At 40.7% G+C, this 18,146-nt stretch overlaps 1 protein-coding gene and 1 pseudogene across 25 annotated transcripts in view; both read right to left on the reverse strand.

Annotated features, from left to right (window-relative positions):
* PTPRD (protein tyrosine phosphatase receptor type D) overlaps positions 1 to 18,146 on the reverse strand; it is a 2,083,672-nt gene that overhangs the window by 1,519,042 nt on the left and 546,484 nt on the right. For all 25 annotated transcript variants that reach the window (XM_070431651.1, XM_070431673.1, XM_070431672.1 and 22 more), the window contains one exon: positions 2,461 to 2,532. The gene's annotated coding sequence lies outside the window, so the exon portion shown is untranslated. The remainder of the gene's footprint in view (positions 1 to 2,460; positions 2,533 to 18,146) is intronic.
* LOC139020327 (histone lysine acetyltransferase CREBBP-like) lies at positions 9,334 to 10,464 on the reverse strand (annotated as a pseudogene).

Consider the following 18,146-nt stretch of genomic DNA (forward strand, 5'->3'; position numbering starts at 1 on the left):
GAGGGATAGAGAGTTAGAAATATCGATGAGAGAGAAACATCGATTAGCTGCCTCCTGCACCCTCCCTACTGGGGATGTGCCCGCAACCAAGGTACATGCCCTTGACGGGATCGAACCTGGGATCCTTGAGTCCGCAGTCTGATGCTCTATCCACTGAGAAAACCAGTTAGGGCTAAAAAAATTTTTTTGTAGAATTTACTAGACTGGCAGATGAAAGGAATGCTGTAGATGCACTATATCTGTATTTCGGCAAGGTATTTGACACGAGATTTTTAAAAATAAGAGATGGAGAATTGGTTCCAGGATAACAGAACATTTAAATTGATTCCTAACTGGTTTAGCTGTGAGTATTAGGTTCTTGAATTAGAAAAGGCCTCCGATAAGTGGAATCAGCAATTGCAAAGGCTTTTATATTAAAGATTTAATGAAAGTGAGCTTGTCTGGAAAGTCCTGAATTTGTCATTTAGCATCTCACCGCCTCCCTGTCTGGCTTCAGAATTGAAATGAGGCTTTGCTCCAGTTAAATGTGAGCTCCTATTGGAAGGCTCAAGGGTGGGGAACTCTTGTTTGTACTCAACAGTGAAAGGAAGTTACCTGATATACTGGAAAACAACTCTCACAGGATTATTGGTTCACACAAGCAGAGACAATTTGGGGTAAATAATTTTTACTAAAACCATTCAGCCTCCCTCGCTTCTCTAGCAAACCTGGGGACCCACCACTGAAGCCCCTATTGAGAAAACAAGTGGCAAGCCTAGGTATGACTGAGGGATTCTATCACTCAGTGACGAGAAATGGTATGGATCTACTTTTGCCAAGATAGCAACTTGGCAAGACATCTTTGGAGGTATTCCATGTAACATAAGGTGTCACTTCTAATAGTTTGGCTTCTTGGTTCCCTACAACAATCCCTCAGAATTAGTTTACTCCTTATGCTCTCCAGAGAGGGAATATTCAGGTAAGATCACTAGGTGCCACCTTAAACTCTTGATCCAATCAATCCCATTCCCATCAACCACATGCTTACATACATTTGCACACACACACATCTATCTATCTATGTATCTATCTATCTATGTATCTATCATCTATCTATCTATCTATCTATCTATCTATCATCTATCTATCTATCTATCTATCTATCTATCTAAAATCACACTTGCTGAATTGCACATGCAGTAAGTACATCTATTCATATTCAATCTAATAATTAAAATGAGTTTTTTTAAAGAGTTTTTGAGTGTCCAATACAACTTCTGAGAGTTAACAGAAATCAGAGAAAACAAAAGATTTCTAAAATGGTGGTTCCCAAAATTTCACTATAACTTTTTAATATATATTGTTATTGTATCTTTTAAAATTTATATAATCTACATTTTATATTTTGCTGTTGTTTTCCTATCTATCTATAAGGATAGCAGTGAATTTGCTTAATTGATAAGTAATTTACATATATTTGAGCACATATTAATTTTAAAAATATTTTTTAAAAATAATGTTTACATGTGCTATGTATTGATGTGACAGCCAAACATTGATAGGCTGCCTCCTACAGCCACCTACCAGGAATCAAGCCTGCAACCTGTGCATGTGCCCTTACCAGGTATTGAACCAGTAACATTTTGGTGCATGGGTCAATGCCCAACCAACTGAGCCACACTGGCCAGGGCTGAGCATATATTAATTTTTTTAAATGATGGAATGATCATCAAAAACATATGAAGATCATAGCACTAAAGCATGTGAGGGTGTGAGAAATGCTTCAAAAACTATAGCTTAGAAAAGTTCAAATTAACTACTGGTGACATGAATGTGGTAATGAATAAGTAATGGTGAGAGAGAGAAAGAGAGAGAGAGAGAGAGAGAAGAGAGAGAGATAAAAAGAAAGATATTGAGGGGAGGATTGTTCATAAGAATGATATGAGGATACACTATTGCTATTTACATATAACAGAGAAAAAAACTAAGCTGAAGCAAAAAAGGCATGCATTTGATTTAAAGTCATAAAAATTCATAAGAATTGTTTAACTTCAAAATTGAATTTCCATATACAAAATAAGTAGTATGTATTACCAGAACTAATAGAATTTATTAACTTTTATTTGATTAAAGCTTCAGACATCTTCATGGATGCTCATTCAACTATTGCTTATGGGTCATGGTACCAATGAATAAAGCATCTTAAAAATTACCTATAAGCAATATCACCACAACCTTAGATTTTTAAGAAAAATAATAGTTTCCATTCTCCAAATAATTTTAATTTTACTTGCACTCTTCTTTTAGTAGAGTAATTAAAAACAATAACAAAATCTTAAAGATATAAATCTTGATAGGAAAAAAAAGTCATTCTATAATTAGCAAAGCAATGGTGTCTTTAATCCTGCTTATTTCATATTATGATCACCAACTTTATTAAACTGAACTTCCAAAAGAACAATTAGAATGAGCGAGACTCACCAATGTGTAGCCTTCCACCACAAGATGATTGATGGCTGGAGGATGAAAAGTATCAAACCCCTCAAGATTTCCCTGAAAAGAAAAAAATGGGAAACGCATTTTTAATTCACCTTTTGCCAATTATGTGATACCAAATCTAAATCAATTGATGAGATGAAAAAAGAGAGCAATAATTGACACTTTATAGATTAATAAAATTGACTCATTGATGCTAAGAAACAATATCATCGAAAGGGTTTTTATATGAATTCCTTGATGTACAAGTATCACAATCCATAGTATTTAAAGAATAAATATAATTCATAATTTTTTCTCTGATATAAAAGTTCATGCTATGGGACATTAACATGTTCATTAACCAAAACCCCACTTTCTTTTCTTAAATGATAATTTACTTTCTTAAAACATAATTTGTATTTATGTATATGTAAACCTGTTGTTGCATTAAAAAACACTCGAATTTTTAATTATTATACTACTCAATCTTCAGCTATGTTTTCTCAGAGATTCAGAAAGCATTACCTATTAAAGTATGCCTGCTATCTAAAGACCCCTTGTCTGACATACAAGCAACTGCTGTACTCCAGCAGTCAGCAACTTTTAAAGTAATAGTACAGTCCTAAACATAAAATACCTGACGTCACAGCTGTAGTAAGCAATGCACATCAAAACCTTTAATGTATCAGGATAGAAATATGCACATCAATACCTGAATACTTACTAAATGAGCACAGCTCAAAGAAAAATCACCTGTAATTAAATATTTGACTTAAAAGTCACACATTTAATGTCATAGAATTGAATTGGTGACAAGGATCAAGTGATCCCATCAACTGCTTAATTGTCCTTTGCTCCTGAGGTCCAAAGGTAAATCTGCAAAATTTCTGACACTTACTGCCCACAAAGAGTGAGCATTTATAATTCATCATGATTTCCTACATCTGATCCAAATGCCCCTTCAAAACACCCAAGCTTTCCTGTTTCCCTCTTCCTAGAAAGTTCCCATGCTACCTATTAACATTATTCATTCTTTCTAAAACAAACTCTATATAGATAGGTATATATACACACACACACTAGAGGTAGAGGCCCAGTGCATGAAATTCGTGCGGGGGGGGGGGGGGAAGGTGTCCCTCAGCCCATCTTGCACCCTCTCACAATCTGGAACCTCCCAGGGATCAGGCCTAAACCGGCAGTTGGACATCCCTCTCACAATTCAGGACCGTTGGCTCCTAACTGCTTGCCTGCCTGCCTGCCTGATCACCTCTAACCACTCTGCATGCCTGCCTGGTCACCCCTAACCCCTCTGCCTGCCTGCCTGATTGCCCCTAATCACTCTGTCTGCCTGCCTGATCACCCCTAACTGCCTCTGCCTCATCACCCACTATGGCGGCTTTGTCTGGAAGGAAGTCCAGAATGATGCCCGGAAGGTCATTCCGCTGTCTGGTTTAATTAGCATGCTACCCTTTTATTATTATTATAGATAGGTATAGATATAGATATAGATATATCCTATCTAATAAAAGAGAAACATGGTAATTAGCCATACGGCCGCTACCCTTCCCATTGGCTAATCAGGGTGATATGCAAATTAACTGCCAGCCAAGATGGCAGCCGGCAGCCAGGCAGCTTAAAGCTAACAGGAGGCTTGCTTGCTTCAGTGACGGAGGACTCCAACGTTCCCCGCCTGCCTTGCCGGCCTCTGAACTTGCAGTTTGAAACATTGTAACAAATATAGAAGCTAAGCAAAACCCCAGAAACCTGCTTTCAGCCAGCCAGGATCTCAGAGCTGGAGTCGCAACAAAGTTTCAAATACAGAAGGTAAACAAAGGCCAGAAATCTGCTTTCAGCAGCCCAGCCTCAGAGAGAAAGCCAGCTCTCAGCTCCAGTGACAGCCATAGAAGGTAAATAAATGCCAGAATTAAAAAAAAGAAAAAAAGGAGAGGTTTGGAGCTTCAGTTGCCCACCAGCCTGAAAATAGCCCTCAGCCCCTCACCCAGACTGGCCAGGCACCCCAGTGGGAACCCCCACCCTGAAGCAACAAGATGGTGGCTAATTTGCATACTGAAGGCAGGCAGCAGCAGGCAAGGCTGTCTGCGGTCTGGGACCTGGATCTGTGACCCTGCCGGGCGGGGGGCAGTGCTTGAGGCTGTCCGAGGTCTGGGACCTGGATCCATGTCCTCACGGGTGGGGCGGCCGTGCTTGAGGCTGTCCTCGGTCCCAGGACCCAGATCTGTGACCCTGACGGGCGGGGCGGCAGTGCTTGAGGCTGTCCGCGGTCTGGGACCTGGATCAATGTCCTCACGAGTGGGGCGGCAGTGCTTGAGGTGGTTCCAGTACCTGGATCTGTGACCCTGCCGGGCGGGGGGCACCACAAGAGGCTGTCTGGAGTCCGGGATCCAGATCTGTGACCCTGCCAGACGGGGGGCAGTGCTTGAGGCTGTCCATGCTCCCGGGACCCGGATCCATGACCTGGTGGGCAGGGGGGCAGCACGGGAGGCTGTCTGCAGTCTGGGACCCAAATCTGTGACCCTGCCGGGTGGGGGTCAGTGCTTGAGGCTGTGCACGGTCCTGGGACTCGGATCTGTGACCCTGCCAGGTGGGGGTCAGTGCTTGAGGCTGTCCACGGAACCAAGACACGGATCTGTGACCCTGCCGGGCGGGGGGCAGCACTTGAGGCTGTGCACGGTCCCGGGACTCGGATCTGTGACCCTTCACAGCGGGGAGGCAGCCATTAGTGCCCAGGAGTGACTGCGCAAGATCCGCCTCCTGGCCCAGAAGGTGCAGGATCGCAGGGACAGCCACCGTGGCGGGCCAGACTGACGACCTCCTGGCCGCACCATGGGGGTTTGCAGATCTGCAAAGCCAGAGGCCTCAGGTGTGCATATACGCCCCTGGCGTGTAAACATCCCCCAGCACACTGTCACCCTCGCACGCCTGCAACAGTTGCAAACCAAGGCGTGCACAAGTTCCCCCCACCTCTCCATCACACTTCCATCAACCCAGCATGCCTAACGCCCCCACAGGATGTGCACACATCCCCTCTGATGCACTCATGTCCTTTGGAGAGTATCTGGGTGCTGAGAGTGGGCGCCTGTGAGATGACAGTGAGAGGGCAGAGTGGTGATGCCCTGTTCCCACGGTGACCAGTGCAGCTACGAGATCACCTCTGGGGAATTAATGCAGGTGCTGAGGAGGGAGCAGGTGCAGACAGACACACCTGGTGGGCGCGGGCGGCCCTCGCTGAGGTGCCTTCGGTCAGCATTCAAGATCAAGAACCCAGAGGCGGAGAGGAATTCTGTCCTCTCAGTGAAACAGTGGGATAGTCAGGGCGACTGTAGAGGAGGAATGTGCACTTTGGGTGCCACCACCCATGAGCGAAGGCTGCCCTGACTGAGCCTTGCTTGCTTGGGGCCTAGCGCACTCCTGCTGGGCAACGGGTGACAGGACATGCTTTTCCAAATTAATGAGAGAAAACGTTGATTCTCCTGCTGCCCACGAAGGTGGAAAGTGAAGTGGGGAGACATGTGGGGAGTGAGCAAAGTTCCCCGTCTGGGGGTTCCAAATCTGCTGTTGGTTTCTTTCACCGCTGACTAGAGATATACAGGGTGTCCCCCCAAAATGTATACACACTTTGAATACCTACTAATTCCAATAGTTTTAAGCATAAGAAAGAAACAACAGTGGAGCTGTTATCTGTTAAAAGTGTGGGCACAAACAGGTAGTTGGACATTCCCTGAGGGGTCTCAGATTGGAGAGGGTGAAGGCCAGACTGAGGGGCCCCTTCTCCCCCCCTCTTACCCCAGTGCATGAATTTTGTGCACCGGGCTACTAGTAGGTATATATAAGTGTATAAACAGATATATAGATATATGGGTATATATAGATATATAGGTAGAGATATAGAGATATAGACAAAGAGATAGAAATATAGAGATATATAGACATGCAGACATGCGAGCATGCAGACATACAATCAGATATATAGATATACAGATATGGGCTTTGATTACATAGCTAAAAAGAGAGACTTGGTATTACACACTGTGTCTGAAATGGTGAATGCCAAAATCTCCATTGGCTGACCAAGAAATAACTGGTTTTGAAAGGAAGGAATTCCTATTCTGTCTAAAACAGTTCTGTCTCAGGACTAACTGAAAACTACGTCAGAACTATTTTATTCTACACTCTAATGAATAATTTTAAAATTGCAATAACCTTCTGCTGAACTTACAAAGAACTTAAGTTCTTCAGAACCTAAGTAAAACAACATTTATTGGTTACTATGTGCCAGATACCTCACATACATTATGTTGATCATTTGTTTTTTTGCATGATTAAATGCAAACTAATGAGGTAGAAACCACATCTGATCTCCCTTTTTTTCATATGAGGAACTTGAGACTAAAAATAAAAATTGAGTTCCTGCCCCACAGCCTCCTAGTCAGTAAATGATAGAGGTTGAATTTAAATGCAAGCAGTTTGACTCAGAACCTTTTATTCTCACTACACTAATATGCTACCCATGTCTACAAATCACATATACTCAATAAAGGGAAAGAGAATGCAACAGGAAGGACTGAAAAAGGTTTTATAAATTGTCAAATGTGTAACTGACATTTTTTTAAAAAGCCAGTAGCAATTCCTAAAGGATTCTACTCTTCACACCCCTTCCACAATGAACCCCAGGCAGTCTTAGAATCACTGTTTTTATTTAAATGAGGCAAAAGTTATAGAAACATTACCTAGATTATATTTAGGAGTTTAAAAAGAAAATAGATTATTTTGTAGATATTTACATGGGCATTCAACATTATCAAACATATTCTATAATACATTGGAATTTAAATTGTAGAACTTAACTTTAAGATTTAAAATACTTTAAAATTTGATCTGTACCTTTAACTCTCCATTCTTGAACATCTGAAATATTTTTATATTACTACTAACAAATACAGCATCTGTAACAACTGAGTATAATTTTGAACTTTTAGATCTGTGAACTTCACATTTCCCTAACCCAGCTCTTTTTCCTATGCAATATTTAATCATGGTGGTATTTAAAACTTATGCATGAAAATATTCTTACCCTAGCTTTCTGAAAGTTGAATCACAAGTTATTATATCTTATTATAAAACATTTTTAAATTTATAATATGTACTTAAATGCCATGTTCTTTTAGCAGATATTAAACTTACATTACTTAATAAAAGATACAAATAATAAAGAGATACATGTAATATGCAATGATTTCATAAAAGATCATAAAATATAATAATGCAAACTGACCACAATCCACAAGTTAAGCCAAAACTAATCCTACATCTTAATGAAATTCTATCTGTCTTACAACAACCTCCTATTACCCTACTCCCTATCCAGGTTGATCCCAGGTCAACCTACTCTTATACTCTCCATCCAAGACCTTCGTCACCCCAGCCTTCCTCCAGTCTATTCTTCTAACTGAAAACTCCAGACCCACCCGAGAGTCCATTTCCTCCATTTCAAATCTTGTATTACCCAACTTGACAACTTGAGTTCCTTAGTAGTGAACATCCTAATTAACGGCTCCTGTCTTAATAATAATAGTTTACTTTCTCCAGACAATTGGGATGGAAAAATATTAGTGAGTAAATAGTATCAAGATAGCACACTTCTGATAATTAGATGTAGAATGTTGTCCAAGAACCAGAACACCTATATCCTCATTTGCTTGTGCTTAGGAATATATGCATGCCTGTCTAAATCACAGGAAGAAATATGCTTTATCAATGATCACTTTAGATTATTGCTAGTCAGTAAATCTAAAATAAGCTTCACTGTTATATATTCAAACTTGGCATCTGGCAACGCACCCATCATTACTCACAGTGCTTATCTTCCAAACACATCCAGTATTAGATATTTCAAAAACAAATACTAATTCACTAATTCTTTTGATAAGAACCAGGGCAGGAGAGGGCCAACATGTGCATACGTTAACGGTATCTCTGCTTTCTAAGGCCTATTTGCATCCTTTACTCATCTACATTTGAGGCATACAAATGGCAGCTTGTTAACAGATAGATGTTGACTAAAGTGTCCTCATCATGCTTAATTAGTGATGTTTCTGACTGATAAGGGTGGCTAAATACACTAAGGCCCTTTTGCCTATTGAATACCAATTTGATCACCTTTAAGCATCAAACCATACAACAGTCCACCATAAAATGTGAGTTGACCACTTAGATATCAAATAGCAGCAGAAAACAGAACACACACATATTCTCTCTCTCTCTCTCTCTCTCTCTCTCTCCTCTCTCCTCTCTCTCTCTCTCTCTCTCTCTCTCTCTCTCTCTCTCTCTCTCTCTCACACACACACACACACACACACACACATTTAAGAAAAGTGACCAGGAGTCAACAAATTGCTCAAACTATTTTTGAAATAGAAAACAGATACTCACTTTACACTTAATAGATGGTTTAATCAAGACAAATTTCCCATGGAAACAGACTAACAGACTAATTTTTGAGAGAGCAATGATCTACATTTTGTTGAAAAGCTTGTCATTTATCTTATATTCTACAAGGTATTTTTGTTTTGTCAAACTGCAATTGTGGTAACAAAAAAATAACTCTATAATGGGAACTTGAAAGACAGCTCAAATATATCATCTGAAAATAATAGAAAAGAGAAGAGAAGGAAAAACAAACAAAACCTTTCTAAGCTTTGCATCCTGTATAGCTTCTAGAGGCCCGGTGCATGAAAATTCATGCACTGGAGGGGGAGTCCCTCAGCCTGGCCTGCCTCCTCTCACAGTCCAGGAGCCCTCAGGGGCGGGAGGTGACCCGGCAATCAGGGGAAGGCGATGCCCCATCACAACTGACAGTCAGACATGCCTCTCACAATGTTGCTGCTGCTGCTGTTGCTCCGTGACATCTCTCTGTACTGTGGTTCATACTCGCCACGCTGGGGTTGCGCCCTGGGATCATGATGTTCAAGGCTTGGCCCTGGGGGTTCAGGCCTCCCATTTCTTGCTGCTGTGGAGGGACAGCAGGTTGGGGCCCGCTGGCTTGCATGGCGTTCAGACTCAGCAGGCTGGGCTAGAACTGAAGGCTGGGCTGGCTGGCCACTTACGTAGCCATGTGCTATTTGATGAGAGCTGCCATCAGCTGAGGGTTTGACTTGAGAATGTTGAGCATGTGCTGCTGCTGGGGGAGCTGGGAGACTTCAGGGTCTGCAGCAGGTCCTGAAGGACACCTGGAGAGATGTTATGAGGTGGCTGCACCTTGGATCTGCATAGACATCATGGGTCTAGGCATGCCTCACATTGTTGCTGGGGGATGGGTGCCGGTTGCCACTGCCGGGGTTCGGGGGGCAGAATAACAGGCCCACAGACCTAGTTGGGTCACATTCAGGCCCATGGGGCCATCTGGCTCTCAGGGGTCACCTTGCCTCAGGGGCATACCATTGTTGGTGCTCACCCAGTACAGATGCTGCTGCTGCTGGGCCTCACGTGCAATCTGCCGGGCGCCTCCACTGCTGCAGGTGGGCCTGGGTGCGGGGCAGTGGGGCTGGCACCTGGTTAGTGGGCTTCCCAGCACAAACTGTGGTGGGGGGCTGAGTTCTGGCCATGCTGGAGAAGCCGGCTAGTGACATGCTCACAGGCGAGGTCTGGGGCAGATTTGGGGGCTGTGGTGTCCAGGGTGTGCTGGGATGCAGTGTGGGTGACCAGGGTGGTGCTGAAGGGAGGGGAAGGCAGATTCGGCTGAGGCATGGTGCGGGTGTTGATGGTGGCATCCGCTGGCGCATGAGCTATGCGTGCTGCTGGCGTTGCTGTGTCTTCTGCTGGAGGAGCTTCTGCTTGATGTTGAGGTAGTAGAGAATGGGGCATGTGTTTTTGGCAGTGTTTGTCATGGTAGCAGCAAAGGGCCATGAACTGCTTGCACACTCTGCAACCTGCATTGGTCTTGCGCTGGCAGCCCTTGGTGTGCTGCACAACCCACCTCATCTTCTGGCAGGACAGCCGTGGTCAGTTGGCGTCGGGGTACTGGTGGGCATGCCTCAGGGACTGGATGCAGCACTAGATGGCCTGGCACCGCCACTCCCAGAGGCTCCTGAACTGCGGCTCACCTGCCACCCCTGTGGGAGCAAAGTCAGCCCCACCTCCTCCGCTCCGGCTCCCATGGTGGCCCGCCTCCTCTGCTCGGCTTCCCCGCCTCTGCTGCTCCAGCTCCACCCCCTCCTCCGCTCTGGCTCTGCAGCGACGGTTACCGCCTCCTCCCCAATGGCTCCCTCGGCGGCATCAGTGCTGTTTCCTGAGCAGCCAGCAGAAGAGCTCAGGACCCCCTCCTGCCCAGACTCGCCAAGAAACAGGCTGTTTTGGAGCCAACTTTTATTGTACTTGCCGTGGCAACAAAGCAAGCATTCTGCCAGGCGGCTCACTCTGCCCACTCTCAGTGACCACCCCCCTGGGACTGGAGGACTCCAGTGGGGCTGAGAGGACTGGGCGCCACCATCTTTGTGATGGAATGCTGGTTAATTTGCATATTACCCTTTTATTAGATAGGATTACTTTTCTCCAATCTCCCCTTCTCAGTAATGCCCTCTCAAAGAAAAAAGTCATTTACTTCACTAACTCTACTCCCAAACCTTTTCATCACAGAGCATATACTTTCATAGAGATCCCTACAATGACATTGCTGTCCCATGGTTGCCAATGACCTCCATATTGATAATGCCAACAGAAATTTAAATTTCAGTTATTTTAGCTCTTATTTAACATTTGGTTCTGTTGACTACTGTTACCACCTAAAACTTCTCTTGTAACTTCCATGACACTGCTTTTCTCTAGTTTTGTCCTTCTTGCTCTAGTTATTTCTTTTTAATTAATTACTCAAATGTCTCATGGACTTCATCTTTGCCACGCTGACCATCTCTTTCTATATTATCTGTCACAATGGCTTCATACATAGCCTCATTTCAAAAAATACTTATTACTGATAAGCCCCAAATGTACACACAGCACACTTACTATTAGCCATTTATAAATGAATGTCCCAAAGACACCCCCAATTCAACTTGTGAAAATGTTCAATCACCTTTCTTCCATCAGTCTGTTCCTTCATCCTCTATCTCAGTGAATACTAATAGATAACATTTATTCCATATTTACTCTGAACCGGACACTTATAGTATCTTATTTAAGTTTTCTACAACTTCAAAAGGGAAGTATTCATCTTATTACCATTTTAAAGATGAAGAAACTGATACACAAAAAGGTCAAGTTACTTGCCTCAATTCACACAACTAAAACAAATTGGAGCTGGGATCGGAACACATTGCTTACCCAGTTAACCATTATACCTTCAAAGGTATTTGCCCAGTTGCACACATCAGACTCTTTAGAGTCAGTCTAGATTTCTTTTTTATTTACCTCAAAGAACTGTGGTCACTCAGTTCTCTAAATTAAAGGGTACATGATATTTATTTTATCCATTTCCTCTTCTCTATTCCTATGTGTCTAACTTTAATTTAGATCTTCAATCCTTACCTCAATTATTTTAATTATCACGGTTCTTTATACCAGCCCCTACACTGACAATAAACTTAAATCTCTGGTCTTGAGTCCAAACACAGTATTCTGCTATAATTTATGATTAGTCTATGTATGCGGGGGAAATTTGTCTGACTGTAAAAGAAGTTGACCTTGGTTTTTTCATTGGCTTTACATAAAAAAGGGATGTGCGTAGGTATGATGAGCACGAAATACTTCCCATTTGTAGAGCTCAGTTTCCTAAGATAAGGGGGGAAGTTTCCATCATCAAAAATATAATGGAATTGTCTAAGATTGAAAATCGATAAAAACTATGAAATATAAATCACCATTCTGTTGATATGTTGACAACTTAATGCTCTCATTTGCATCCACAGAAAATAAATTTAAAAACCATGATTTTTCTCTCATGTAAACTCCAAGACATGCAAATTGCCCATGTCCCCATAGCCAAATATTTTCATAAGTTATGAGAAAGAAGGGTCTATATGAGTCTTGGCTACCAAAATGCAACATTTACCAGTCTCTAGCAACGGTATTGGTTTTTACTGAAATTAAATTGAAGTGGCATTTGAAAATTGAAGAGAGTCCCACAAGTAAGCCATACTGCTATCATGAATTCAAGAATATTTTATTTTAATTTCCAGCTGAAAGAAATTTTTCTCACATAAAGAACACACAACTACAACTCCTGAATTAAAATGCCATTTCTACGTGTTCTAGGAAAAGTCACTGAGCTCCTATGGCCTCAGTTTTATTATCTTGTGGGGGTTGGGGAGAGAGAGAAGGATTGTGGGGACAGATTTTACTGCATGAATTTTAAGATATTTCTCTGGTCCATCTTTCTAATCAGGGCAATTTTCTCTAATTGGATAAAATTGCTTTGGTATCATCATGTGAATTAGAGAGAGGACAAAATATGGACAATCAACAAAATATTATGCCCGAAGAACAAAGAATATGAGACATTTGTGATTTAAAATTGGAGCTTCACAATTTGAATTATTTTAATTTCTAAGGAAAAAAAACAGAAGCTGCAAAGCCATTCCCCTAAATTACCTTTAGATAATGTGCACTGGATCAGAATCATGAAGGCATATATATTGTTTTCAGTAGTGAATGGCTTTGTTTCAAACTAAGGATATAATTGGAACAGAAATAGTGGATGACAACAGCAACCATAATTATTGAAAAAAAATTCTGTCCAGAAAACTAAGTTCAAACTAGAGGAAAAAGTGAGATGAGCAACCATTTTTGGTTAAAACTTGATAAAAATGAATGCACTAGTGGAATATTTCTGACCAAAGAGCCCAAATTTATTCTCATTTTGTTGCAAGTCTGATGTCATTGAATTAGGAACACACACACCATTTTTATGCATGCTGGATGTACCATTGGATAAATAGTTGTCCAACCTCTCAACAATTGGCCAAAATACTTTAGATACACCTAATAGAGATTCCTAGGGACAGATGTGCGTCTGTCCAAGCCACATACTGAGAATTCCAATTATTCAGGCAGCCAAATCACTACAACCTAATTGCCACTACCCTGAATGTGGGATACAATCACTGCTTAGCCACCCTTGCTTTTCCCAAATAAGCATTAGTGAGCCTCTCAATTTAGCAACTGTCTAGGGCTGTTTGGAGAAGCAGCAAACTGCCTAGCAACCAGAGCCTACAAATCAGTTTCTATAGGCTTGCTCATGGGGCTCACATAGTTAACTTCTTTCCAAATCTGTGGTCATACACTCAGATGACTTAAACATTGTCTTCCCTAGCAAGGAAATATTCTTTGCAAAATGAGATTTAAAAAAAGAAGAAATAATTGAGCCAAAAGGTATTAAATGCAAAATTAAATTGAGCACTCATAAACCTCACTGGTAAAGGCATTTGCACAAATTGAAATGTATTCTTCCATCTCAGTTTCACATAGAGTGCAATATGCACTATTTTAAAATTAGATAATCTGCTTAAAAGCTATTACTGTAAAACTCCATCTTCCTGCTAACCAAATTTACTGTAATGTGGGTGAGATTGTTTTTCTTCCACAATTTTTATTTGTTGTTTCAAAGAGAGTTATGCATTTGAAATTGTTTTTTTAAGTAAATGCATTTCAATGTTTTTGAAAAACAAGAATGTAAAAATATGTAGTATTTTCATAGAAAAGCTCATGCTTCCTCTAGAAGAAAAATATATTTAAACAACTAACAAAAACACATTATGCCACTAGTGAAAATAGCTTTTAAAAGTAACTATTATAAATGATAGCTAATTATTTTTCACCCCCACACACAAAAAGTTACAGTTTAAGAAATATAGAATTATATGCTGAGATGGCTTGAAATTATGTGAAAGACTGACATGGTATCATTGAAAAGTTTCCAGGTTTAACTTTGAATGTGCTAGAAATAAAATAAATAGAAATGTGAAAAATTCAATAGAATTGAATTCTAGGAAAGTCAGACTTAACCAGATTTTTGGATCTTATCGATAGAAAACAGTTTCCTCAGTAGCTCAATATCCCACTTTTTAGAGACCTAAAATGTCTGTGAAAATAAGCACATTATATTCTGGAGAAACTATCTGAAGCCAATTTTTTAATGCTATATAAAATTGATGGGCGAGGAGAGGGCAACATAATTCCCAACGGTCTTGTTATATTTGAGGTTCTCTAGGACTAAAGATTCCATATGAGCATGAATCATAGCTTTAAAAATCTCAGCAATCTGGGTATCACTGATATGAAAATGCCACTAATTGGTTTAATCTTATCAAACTTTTTTTTGGATAATCAAATGCACTTTAAAATGTTTTTATCATCTACAAAAAAAAAATTGCTGTTTTTTAAAGCCAATGCAATTTAAATAAAATATAAAGTTTAGAACCAGACTGTAACCATTAGCAGTTGCCTTCCCCATGAAACCTAAATATAATGTATGATCTCATCTGCTCATGGCAAAATAGCATCCTTCTTAGAAGCATATCTTCAGTGACAGCGTTTCTGGAATGTCTTCCCAGCTCAAGCAAAACAGCATCCGCAGCACTGCACAATCATCCTCAGAAGTATCGCTATTTAGAGGCAGAACGACTATGAATAATGGTAAGAAATAGGGCAGTGCCCCCCTGGGAACGCAGCAGCAGAGGTAGCAAAATGCTTAAACTTCTGACTGCTTTTTCCCAGAGATTTAAACACCAGCAAATCAGGCCCTGAAGGCATATAAAAGCTGGAATGCATTTAACCCCCCTTTCACCTGTTCAGCTGCTACAGGGGTCACCTCGCTATGTGCTATTGAAAGTGGATTCCGTGTCTGCCTGATGCAGTTCTGAAGAATCAGCATTAAGACGCCTGGGGAGGTGGACGGCTCGGAGATCCATCCTCAAAGTCAGCTAATCAATTCAATGGAATTTATTAAACACCATAGATTGCCAAGTTAGTTAAAAGTAGGCAGATAGAGGGTGGAGGAGGAAGCCATTTATCCGGACCATTTTCTGAGAACCCAACATGCTACCGTGCCTGCTCTAGGGTAGAATCCCAATGAGCTCTGACCTGCTGCCTTATGCAAGCATCCTTACTCAATAAGATGCAGTTACCCTTAGGAAAGGTAACAGGAAGGGCTATTAGCAGCACTACTAATACATTAGTATTGATGAAGGAACTGACAAAGGCAGTACTGTTTGTGGAAAGTAAAATCCAGAGGCTCGAGACCCAGTAGAGAACAACTCCGATGAGGGAGAGTCTGAGAACTGGATATGCCTACCTCGGCACTCGCCCCGAGGACACTGTTCCTCTCACTAGCCAATCTCATTCAAGGAAATCTAAAGAACAGGTTACCACCCAGCGCTTTTAAAATATTCACAGTATTTTACTTCAAACAAGAAACATAACGTTTCTGAGAGTTCGTCGCTTTACCTAATACAAATGTATTCCTGATAATGTCTTTCAGTCCCCATAATATGTGAAGAATTGAAGAGTTTCACCTAAGACTCAGGAAGAAAAACAACAACACTGAATTTGGACTGAGAATATTTTAATTCTAATCTGTTTGGGCACAAACCAAATGTGGCCATTTCTTAACTATTTCTGGGTTCAGTTAGTTTTTCATCTGTGCAAAGGAGGGCAGGAGGTGGGGATCACTCTAAGGCATCAGAGAGCTCTACTATTTTCTGGTTGTAGATGAAAGAAGTAAGAATTTTTCGCCTGCCTCTCTATTAGGGCTGGACATCAGATTCCTTCTGGACACTGAAGCTGCCATTTACACATATAACCACTGCATGCTGTTCACCCACCCGCAGTGACTCACACCACTTGGGATTTGCTTTACCTGGAAATCAAGATTCAGTTTAAGAAGGGAAGCAACGTTTACTAGTATATTCCAACCATAAAATCCTTTCTTTAATGTATCCATGGAAAATATTGCAGAAAACAGAGCTTGGCCATCACCGACTGGGACTGGGGTTTTAATTGCTCTCAGATAATTTCTATGGAATGCGAGAGTTAACCTCAGGGTTCCCGAGAGCTTCCTAAAAATGTCTGTAAAAGTGTATGTGAAGTGCATGTGTACATTTTTCTGAGATGCTCCATAGCCTAGATCTGCAATTCAAATTAGCTTATGATGCAAAAATAAGGTGAGCAGATGGTTCTCACCTCAAGATCAACATGGCATAAAGATATAAGACCAACTGCACTGTTTCTGGGGAGACATGCGAGGTAAGGTACACAGGATCTACCTGGTCATGTCTGCACAATCCAAAGGCTGCTTAGTCTTAGGTGGGGCAAACATTCAATTATTGGATTGCAGTTCCAAAACAAATATTTTGATCATAAGCCAAGACCATAGCAACTTAAATGAACTCTCCTACTTTGATGACTAGTTTCTTAAGCTTTATATCAATCACAGTGACACGGATACCGAATTTGCAATGAATATTTAAGCCCACATCTCTCTTTCAGAGAGAGTCCTTAATAAGAAACAGGGGTCATCAGAAAAGCGATGGAAGGTACTAGGGATCCTTCTTTCTTACTCAACAACCTCCACCTACTGTTGAAAATATCTACAACGCATCAAAATTGTGACACTATGGAATGGATATTTTTGCTATAATGGTGTTTGTGAATATATTCTAACAGGAATAAAAGAACAGTGTCTAAGAGTGTTTCCTTAAAATAACACTTTTTGATTAAAAAATAAAGAAGACATAATGTCATCAAACTTTAGAAAATATAAACTATGCTACAAAATAAAAAAGTACAATAATGAAGTCTTTGTTTTAAATGACTGGGTTAGCTCTACATGCGAGGAGAATATGTTTTCAGCTATACAAATAGAATCACACTTGATTAATAGTTATGATCTTTCCTTATAAAAGAGATTAGAGAGAGATGTTTAAAGAATGGTTATATAAATAACTAAACAAACCCAAAATAGCCACAAATGCAGTCTGAGAATCTATTATTGGAATACTCAGATAATTTGCTCTTGTTTTGCATTTCTCAATGTTCAAAAATGTTATCTCATTTGTCCAACAGTCTGTTAGATCATTAATACTCAATTTATAGATTAAAAAATGAATTAAAGCTCAGAAGACTAACAAATTTTCTTAAAGTTTGTAGAGCTACTAAATAATAGAGCTGGAACTGGAATTCAAATTGATATTTTTTAAATCACAGGCCAATGTAAACCTTTCAGATATTTTTAAAAATATTTTTGTGGATTTCAGAGAGGAAGAGAGAGGGAGAAGGAGATAGAAACATCAATGATGAGAAAGAATCATTGATTGGCTATCTCCTGCGTGTCCCCCACTGGGGATGGAGTCCACAACCCGGGCATATGCTGTGACCAGACTCGAACTGTGACTTCCTGGTTTATAGGTCGATGCTTAACCACTGAGCCATGCTAGCTGGGCAACCTTTCAGATATTTTAGGAAAGGTTTTATGTCTTTAAAGGAATATACAGGATCTTAAATTACCTCAGGCTTATTATCTACTCTACTGATTATTTGGGGCTATTCAATATTCTACCTCCCTTTTTGCTATCGATCTGAGACATTTCAGTAACAGCCAACTAATAATTATGTTCCAAAATCTGCTTCAGATCTTAATGTGAAGTTTCCTATCTCTTTCTGTACTATTGCAGATGGTTGAT

This window comes from Myotis yumanensis, unplaced genomic scaffold, assembly GCF_028538775.1.
Source record: "Myotis yumanensis isolate MYYU_CA2020_CCGP unplaced genomic scaffold, mMyoYum1.0.hap1 SCAF_12, whole genome shotgun sequence".
Lineage (NCBI taxonomy): Eukaryota > Metazoa > Chordata > Mammalia > Chiroptera > Vespertilionidae > Myotis > Myotis yumanensis.